Genomic DNA, 10,507 nt, shown 5'->3' with positions numbered 1-10,507 from the left:
GCAAAATTTCAGTATCCAATACAGTATTATTAACTATAGTAGTAATGTTATACATTGCATCTCTAGACTTAGTCATCCCACATAACTGCAACTTTGTATCCTTTGACCAACATCTCCCCACTTCCCCCACCTCCCCACCCTGGTAACCCCCATTCTACTCTCTGCTTCTGTTACACAATCCTTGATTGTCTGTTCTCTGTGGCTGACAAGGTGAACACAGGGCTTATGGGTTTGGGGAAGTGGACTGCTTTAGCTGTGGTGCTGTCAGTGGTGTTTCACGCTTTTATGTTTTTCTTTTATTCCATCTTTCTGAATTGGCTATCCTTATTCTACCAATTCAACTCTCATATTTTTATTAAAATGCTAAGTAATTCGATACCAGGCTAAACTAAAGTTCATATTTTCATCAAGAGTAGTATAATATTGGGGCACCTGGTTGAGTGTCCAATCAGTTGGGCATCCAACTTTGGCTCAGGTCATGATCTCGCAGTTCGTGAGTTCGAGCCATACATTGTGCTCGCTGCTGTCAATGCAGAGCCTGCTTCAGATCCTCAGTCCCCCTCTTTCTCTGTTCTTCCCCTGCTCGCTCACTCTCTTTCTCTCTCTCTCCCAAAAATAAATAAACATTTAAAAAAGAATAGTACAATATTAAGCAACAGTATCAAATAAGCCTTTCCTTTTCAAATTATTATCAGTTTCCTTTACGGGAGAAATAAAATACCTGTGAAAAGTATTCTCCAGTATTATCATACCACTACATGTGCCTTTTCAGCTCCATATCTATTTACTGGCAAAAGCATATGTGCAAGCATTATTAACATTAGCAACACAACTCGGAGGTCTACATGATAGCATTCAGGGGGAGAAGAGGGAAGAAAAAAAGGAAAATGAGAAAAAAACAGAAAAGAAAAGAGTGCTGATTTTTTTCCCCTAATTCATATCCACAATTTATGAAACCTCAACTTAATAGTAGCGTGTTGTCCTACTATATTAAAGAGGTCACTCTGCTCCTCCAATGTTCACCTTCTAATACTGAAGTTATTTTAAGTTATTTTCTTAGATCTGAAGCCAGAAATAAAAATATGCTGTGTCATGTATAATTATTTCTTAAGCTTCTAAGAGTAGTCTTCCTGACATTTGGAGAGCAGTACAAATGACTACTGCTCTTCTTGTCTATCTCTGTAACTATTTATCCTTTCATAAGCTCAATATGGAAGAATGTACACCCTGATTTAGAGGTTGGTACTTTTTTGAGCTCCAAATCTTCCATGCAAAACAAGGTTCTGACTCACTAAATATCAAGACCATTGGGAAACAACTTCGGGGAAAATCAGACTGGTGTTTACCAAAAGTTGGTTTTTGCCATTAGCAACGGAACCAAGCCAAGCAGCTGAAATATCTAGAATAAGTATTAATGTATGCCCTTTTCCCTATATAGAAATTATGCATCTTGAGTTTACAAACTTCATTATTACAGGAATATAGAAGGGGAGAGAGGAAGAAAATAGTAGTTACATTTCTTACAGATATCCAAAACTCTAACAACACTTTAAATTTTCCTGCTATTTTGTGCTAAAATCTTTTACTTCAGTATTTCTACCTACTTTGTCCCCTTTGGTAGAGTTAGGAATTAGATACTTGAGTGAGAATGTATATGAAGCCTGTTTTCCTCCATCAGACCGTACACCCCACAAGAACCAACACCACGTCTGTTTTGCTCACGTTCCTATGACAAACGTAGGGCCTGCACATAGAGATGTTCAGTAAATTTGTTGAGGGTTGAATAAATTGGATAGGACAAAGGACATTTTGATATATTTTTTTTCCATGCAAAATGATGCTGCAACCACACCTATTTTTTTATTCATCCATCTTGATTGCTTTTTTTAGTGTTTATTTATTTATTTATTTATTTTTGAGAAAGAGTGAGCCTGAGTGGGGGGGAAGGCAGAGAGAGAGGGAGAAAGAGAGTGAAGCCCAAGCAGGCTTCATGCTGTCAGCGTAGAGCCGGACACAGGGCTTGAACTCACAAACCGTGAGATCATGCCCCGAGCCGAAATCAAGAATCAGCTGCTTAACCGATGGAGCCAACCAGGTGCCCCTTAATTTCTTTATTTGCTCATCATAGAACTTTTCTGTGCCTAAACAGAGACTGTTAAGACATAGTCCCTGACCCTAAGAGACTCACAATTCAGAAGGGGAGACCAACATGTAAAACAGTTAATGATACAGTACAGTGAGATGTAAGAAATAATATATATCCCTGAAAGGGGAAGAGAGAGAGGTAGCAATCCAATTTCTCCTATTGAAATCAAAATTGTATCTCCATCAGGCAACCATGAAGGGTAGAAAAAAATAAATTTGAACTGAAGTTTTGTTCTGTTTTGTTTTGTTTTGTAACAGGATTGTTGAAAATGAAACCAAACTAAATTGGAGACTTTGTCCATCTAACTCCTTTCAGGTCTTGGCTTCAGGTCTTGAGAGAAATCTCCTCTGACCCCTCTTCACACACACACACTAGGATACATCTCCTGCCACACACTTCCATTGCAGCAGAAAGTCCGTGAGGCCAAAGTAGATGTCTGTATAGTCCACTGACTACTATATCTCTAGAGCCTAGAACCATCTCTGGCACAAAATAGGCGCTCAAAAATGTTTGATGAAAAAAGTTTCCCTTGCAATATATTTATTTTTCTCTTTTTAAACCAATTTATCTCATTTTTCCTTTCCATATAGAGAAAAAACAATTCCTTTCCCTTAAGAATGTTCTTTGCCTTTTCCTTCAAGATGATTGTTTTTCCAAAATTTTAAATACATATCATTTAATAACTTGAAGTAAATTGCCCTCTATGCATCCACACAGTAGAGAATTGGGCCTGAATTGTACACTGCAGATACCCCAAGGACTGGGACTATATGTAGAATAGCTTCCCCAGAATAGCTTCCCTATGGGTTTCTCCTACCTCTTATTCAAATAATTTCCAAAGGATTAGGCTGAAGAAGGGATACTTTCTTCTGGAGAGTAAGGATTAGTGTTCTCAGGGAAACAAGGAACATCAGCATTCACCTTCTGTGCCCCAAATTAATTTTTACCCTCAGCTTTACTAAAGGGAGGAAGAGACGATCAAGATGATGGTTTAAGGCTTGAAGTGCTCCAGATATTTAGAAATAGAAACTTAGGGAGTATCCTGGAAAAGCCTTCAGTCATAAGGCACCAAGTTCTGAGGTCAATGAGTCTTGTGTTTGGTGCTTCCCTAGGCCATGTGGCAGCCAGAGAGAGATATTTTAAGTCATGGCAAGGCCATGTGGCAACCTCAAAAACCACACCCTGTGAATGTGAGCCTTCTCCACCAATGTGGGGCAAGTCTGACAAAGGACAAGAGATAAAGGCTGTACTATAGGGGAATAAGCCCCACTGAAATGCTGTTGCCTTTTTTTAAACGTTATTATAAGTTTCTTATTCTTTTATTTACCAAATGTTCTGCTGAAAATTGGAAAACTCAGTCAAATTTGGATGTTTTCAATGTCCAGATGTGTCCTAGATACAGCCTAGATGTCAGGAAGAGGCTTGAATTGATTTAAATATGAGGGGTTTTTTTCTCACTATAGAAATATCTCTTTTGAATTATATACAGTTTTTCACATGACCCTTGGAGGAAACAGGAAAAGAGGAGGAATAATGAGGAATAATGTTGCCGCCGTAAACATTGGCTGAAGTAGACACATGATTAGAGAAAAGAAATTTCAAAGTTTCTCTTTGTAGTAACTTTCACACACACACACATACGCATGCACACACACACACACATGCACACACACACTTAAATGATTACTAAAAGAAAATATTGAGGATTTTTAAGTATATAAGTGTATATTTTTAAGTATGTTTTCTGCCATTTTATTTGTAACATAAGATTGTTATACAATACCATTTGTAACAACTGATATAACTAGAATCTGCTGAACTTCCTACCGGTTATTACGCCATCTAGAAACAGGGATTTCTCCTAGTTTCCTTAAGTTAAACTTACTCAAACTGAGGGAAGGAGTCGCACTTCATTGGTCCTAAGATAACTTCAGGTAGAGCATCTCTGGATGACCTGGGTGCCACTTACTACTCACCTGAAAAATAAACCAAAGAAGATCTCTATGATTCCTCGTAATGCGAGGCTCCCATAATTCTATCAGCCCTTACAATTATATTGGTGACAAATCAGGGGAGCACTGAGTCAAAGGTCCCAGTCATGTCTGCCTATATACACTGTGAAGCTATTTCTTCACTGGAGTCTTGTCACTCCCTCTTGGGCCTTGTGGGCCTAGAAAAATCTACTACATTTTGGATTTGTTTTTGTTTTTGCAAGGATGAGTGGTAAATCAATGGGGAAAAGGAAAAACTGAGATACAGCAGCTAATATTTCAAAAATGGCAACAAATTTGGGAGTCATAAGCTTATAAAATATTATTGAAGCCATAAATTTGAAAGAAGTCGTCATGGGAAGATGTATATAGGAAAGAAAGAAAGAAAGAAAGAAAGAAAGAAAGAAAGAAAGAAAGAAAGGAAGGGAGGAAGGAAGGAAGGAAGAAAAGACAAGAAAAGAAGTAAGACTGGGGACTGATTCCTCTAGGTAATAGGAAGGAGGTAAGCATAAGAAGAGAAGTCCTACACTGAGTAATGTATAAAATTGTTGAATCATTATCTTATACACCTGAAACTAAGACAACACTGTATGTTAATTATATTTCAATTTAGAAAGTAGAAGAAGAGAAATCCTAGGAGCCTGAAAAGGAGAACCAATACAGGTATAAAGAAAACTGTGGTGCTTTGGGAGAAGCCAGAGAAGAGATTGCTTTAAGAAATCAGTGGTTAACAAAGCCAAAGCTTTCCTCAGGGCATGTAGCATAGGATTAAACCATTAAATATAATGCTATGGAGTGCTATTAGCAGTGAAAGTTTCCACAGGGTGATGGTAACAGAAGATAAATAGCTTGAGAAGTTACATGAGAACCAGAGCTTCAGACTGAGTTAACATTTATCCCTTCTCCATTATGAACACTCAAACACAATGTTGCAAAAATACATAATACTGTACATAGTTGTGCTTAATCAGAGAAGGAAAGTAAAGACAATTCCAACTGATGCCTCTACAGTCCAAGCGTTCAGAGCTTAAATGCTGGGACCAGGTTCGGCAGAGTGAGGACAGGAGACATGGTCTAAAGCCCACACACGGAGGGGAGTTGACAGAGACAATGCATATATCCAAGATCCTTAATGGGTGGCTCAGTCTATGAAAATTGGTCTAGAATCACACTATCGAGTATGGTAGCTATTAACTGAATGCGACTATTAAATTTAAATTAAATAAAACTTGGGGTGCCTGGGGGGCTCAGTTGGTTAAGTGTCTGACTTCAGTTCAGGTCATGATCTCACAGTTCATGGGTTCAAGCCCTGAGTCAGGCTGTGCACTGACAGGGCAGAGCCTGCTTCAGATTCTCCATCTCCCTCTCTTTGTGCCTCTTTCTCTAAAAAATAAATAAACATTTAAAAATAAATAAATAAATAAATATTCAAAATTTAATTCCTAGGTCACACATTTCAAGTACTTAATAACTGCCTATGGCCAGTGGCTAACATGTTGGAAGGCATGGAATATAGAACACTTCCATCATCACTGGATGTTCTTTTAGACAGTGCTAATCTGGAAAATCTCTGGCTAGCATTCCGAAGAAGGAGCAATAAAACGTGCTGTTTATCTCAATCTTGGGATGCAAACAGAAAAACTCTCCTTATAAGAAATTGATACACCAAGCATATTCCCCTTCCGGGTGAGAGGTTCAAATTCGTACTACCCACACGTGCTAGAATCCCAAGCCAAAAGTCGAACAGAGTCCCACCGGAATCAAGTACAGAACATCTCAGTAACACACATCCACAAGACACTCTAGAGTGCACATTCACGACCTAAATCACATAGGGCTCCGCAGTGAAAAAGTAAATCTGACCTAGAAATGAGCTCATAATCAAGTACAAACCTTAGAAAGAATTTTAACATATATCCAAATGACCAATAAACGGAAGAAAAGGTGATCAACCTCATTAATCATCAAGAAATAACTAATAAATGAAAATAAATTGCACGGACTCCAGAATGGCTAAAATTTAGAAGACTAACAGTACCAAGTATTGGTGAGAAAGTGAAGCAACTAGAAGTCTCACATATTATTGGTGAAAGTATGAATTGCATATTTGATGACATCTCTCCACGTGTGCAGCAGAAATGGGCACCTATGAACATATACTCAGAGCATGTAGCCAGAAACAGATGTAAAAGAAATATACAAGATGTTCATAGTGAACTATTTGTGTGTTTTTTAAGTTTTTTTAATTTATTTTGAGAAGGGGGGAAGGGCAGAGAGAGAGGGAGAGAAAATCCCAAGCAGGCTCAGCGCTGTCAGCATGGAGCCCAGCGCAGGGTTTGATCTCGCCAACCGTGAGATCACGACCTGAGCAGAATTCAAGAGCTGGGCCCCTAACCAACCGAGCCACCCAGTCACCCCCATAGTGGACTAGACAAACTAAAGACAACCTAAATGTCCACCAATAGAAGACTAGACAAATAAGATATGTGTATTCATACGATGGAATATTTTACAGCAATGGTAACAAACTACTACCACACCCAATAACATGGATGAATCTCATAAAAATAATATTCAAAGAAAGAAGCCAAGAGTCCGTATAAAATTTAAAACAAATGAAACTAACTAATGATGATAGAAATTAGGATAACAATTACTTTTCAGAGGGGTAGTGACTAAGAAGAGGCACAAGCAGGCTACTAGATTTCTAGTAATATTCTCTTTCTTGATCTGGGGGGTTGTGACATGAGTTAATTCCCTTTGTGAAAATGTATCAAGTTGTAAAGTTATCGTTTCGTGGGAAATAAAAACAAAGTTGAACTAAAATCCTAGAAACCAATACATGAAATAAGGGATGGGTTGTCAGATTTTAAACATGCTACATTATATTGTTCTGAGGGAAAATAGAAATGTTTATTAATGTTAGGCCTCGTTGAGTTAACGTAGATGTGTTAAAAATGTAAAAGTAACCATTAAAAAATGCGAAATATATGTTTCTTCTAAAGAAAATAGATATGTATAGATTCTTCTAAAGAAAAATTAATTGATGCTAAAAAAGTGGGGGGAAAAAGTATTATAAAATCTCCCCAAAAGGTGATATAAATATGCTCAAATAGGTCAGTAATCACAGTAAACATAAACAAGTTACACTCCCCAATTTAAAAATAGGTATTCTTGGGGTGCCTGGGTGGCTCAGTCGGTTATGTGTCCGACTTCAGCTCAGGTCATGATCTCGCACTCTGTGAGTTCAAGCTCCACATCCGGGCTCTGTGTTGACATCTCAGAGCCTGGGGCCTGCTTCGGATTCTGTGTCTCCCCCTCTCTCTGCCCCTCCCACGTTCATGCTCTGTCTCTCTCTGTCTCTCAATAATAAACATTAAAAAAAAATTTTTTTTAAATAGGTATTCTCAGGGCACCTGTATGGCTCAGTGTGTTAAGCATCAGACTGCCTCAGGTCATGATCCCGTGGTTCATGAGTTCAAGCCCTGAGTTGGGCTCTGCACTGACAGCTTGGAGCCTGGAGCCTGCTTCGGATTCTGTGTCTCCTCTCTTTGCCCCTCCCCGACACGTACTCTGTCTCTCTATCTCTCAAAAATAAATAAAACATTTTTAAAATTTTTTAACAGGTATTCTCAGATTGGATTAAAAACAAAACAAAATGCAGCCATGGGTATCTTATAAGGAACACACCTAGACATAGTAGCACATGTTTAAAGCAAAATGATAACAATGTCTAGTCAGATATTGGATTGATCTGGGGTTTAGGATTTGTTGGGTGAATGCAGGAGAAGGACAAAGGGTCAGAAAGGTAAAATAATTTTTTTTCTTATGTTCTTTATTAGGGCCCCAGTATTAGAAGTATTTCCCTTGAGGTGTTTGTAAAGCACAGACAGTTCAGAAGGAAAATGCTTTCATTCTCTGTTGCCCAAAGTTCAGACTTGAAAGCTTCCTCTTCAATATAGGGTGTGTTGGAATCTGAACTGGGACATGCAGCCAAGCACTGCATAGTCGAAAGTACAGGGACAGCCTTTCTTCCTTATCCAGGCACACCATGAACTGGGAATCCACAAAAAGAGACACGGCCTTTCCCCTGACCAAAAAAGAGAGAGAGAGACATGACCCAAGAGATCAGGGTTGAGCAGAGATCAAAGCAGCCCTCCTTTTGAGGGGCCCATCAATTCCCCAGGCTGTCCTTACAGAACACCATCAACTCTGTGCAAAGGCAGAAAGAAAGGAGGTAAAGGGTGGGGCAGGGAATGGACAGTTCACTTCCTGGCAAATGACATGAAAGCCACTCAACAGAATGTCTACCTCCCTGCAACAGCCTTGTTTGCCCTTAGTCTTGTTTCTGATCACCTAATGTGATATTTTGTCACTGCGAGTGTGGCCCAAATACAGACTATGTGAACACATGGTTGTTCCCATAATGGTGAAGGATAAATGCTCCTCTTCTATGTCCTGTCTTGGGAAAAGAAGTACAATTTCCCCCACTAAAGGCAAATCTCCCCTTATGTAGTTTTCAATTCTACTTTTTTCCATTTCCTCTGCGAGCTGTTGAGCAATCCTTTATTCCAGCCCCACCCCCACCCCACCCATTTATCTATACAAATGTCCAAATCATAAAAATGTGTTTTCTCAACCCTCAGCTACTATTTCATCTCTCTTTTTCTTCCCTTTATCAAATTTCTTGGAATTCTACCCTCTCTGCCTCCATTTCTCATTTATCCCAACTCGATCCTTGCAATTTGATCCATAACCATAGGCCAAAACATTCTTTTCCTAAAGATGTCAACATTCTGCTGATGATCAAATCCACTAGCCCCTTCCCAGTCCTCATTCCCACCAGCTTTTCTTTCTGTCTGAAACTGGTACCTCATTCCATTCTTAGACTCTTTTCACTGTGCACCATCTAGTCTATCTGACTCTACTTTCTACTATATCTGTCTTCTTTGCATGCCCCACTTTCTCTTATTGTCCTCTGAATAAAGACATTATGTGTAGATCAGCCCTTGAACTTCTCATCTCCCTAGGCTTTGTTCTTCCAACAATCCTTTCTGGACAAAAGATCCCCAAATGTGCCAGCTCTTATCTCAGCCAAGTCCACATTTCTCTCTGCTTGCTAGAGATCTCCACCTATGTACATTTCAAATCCAGTATGTTCAAACTGGATTTAATGTTCCTGTTAAGCCTGTTATTTTTTTCCCAGATACTAGGAGGGAAATCTAGGAGTCATCTTCCGTTAGCTCTCCTTTCCCAACTCCCACATTTAGTTACTATATTGTATATATTTTTACACATTCCCACGCTCACCATTGCCTTTTGTCTGAATTGTCCCAAATGCCACGTGTAGATAGTTCCACATATGCAGTCTCTTTTTCTTCTGACCCCTAAAACACCCTATATACTGCTTCCAAAGTAACCCATTTAAATATGGTTCTTATGGTGTAATTCTCCTGCAAAATGAAGCCCAGAAACTTTAACGTGCTGTTCAAATCCCCACAAAATGGCCCTGCCTCTTATTACGCCTCCTTCTGAATCCTCTGCTACAATAATACTGCATGCTTCAACCACCAGCATAACACTATGCCACTGTTCATGGCTCTCACTTCTGCCTGAAATGTTCTCCACCTCCCAAACCCTCTCCACCTACTAAATCTAAAAGAGCATTTCAATTTCTACCTCTGCTATGAAGCCTTCCCTGTTCTCTTAGTATTCCTCCTTTCTTTGTGAGACTTAGAAGTCTGTTATTTATTAAGGTAAATAAATGTCTTTAATAAGCTTACGAGTGTGTGAAGAGAGTCTATTCTACGCCAAACATTATATTCAGGATATGGGGAATACACAGTCTCTGACTCTGGGCAGCGTCTGCTCATAGGGGAGAGAGAACACGTAGTATAGTAAATTGTAATCATGGGTGTGCCTTTCTGTACTCGAGATGCTCATACAGCCACAGGGAAGGAGCACTTAACCCAGCATCGGGCATCAGGATGATTTTCCAGAACAGCAGCACATGACTTGAGCCTTAAAAGAAGGATAGTTGCCAAGGCAAAGACGGGCATAAAGCGCATCTCAGAGATGAGAATAGCATGTGGAAATTCATGATGAGTCATGTCCCATTTCAGGAATTTCAGGTAAATCAGTTGCTGGAACTGAAAGCACATTGGGAGGGTAAAGAGGTGGACAAAGCCATACTGCAAAGAACCTTGAGTGCCTATATCAGTTATGTATTGCCACAGTGGCCCTGCATAACAAATCATCCCAAAACTCTGTGGCTTAAAGCAATAGACGTTTATTATCCCTCGTAAGTCTGCGGGTCAGCAGGTGGCTTCCCTGGTCTCAACTTGAGTCACTTACGTGCCTATAATCAAAG

This window comes from Panthera tigris, chromosome C1 (assembly GCF_018350195.1).
Source record: "Panthera tigris isolate Pti1 chromosome C1, P.tigris_Pti1_mat1.1, whole genome shotgun sequence".
Lineage (NCBI taxonomy): Eukaryota > Metazoa > Chordata > Mammalia > Carnivora > Felidae > Panthera > Panthera tigris.
This window is presented reverse-complemented; position numbering follows the sequence as displayed.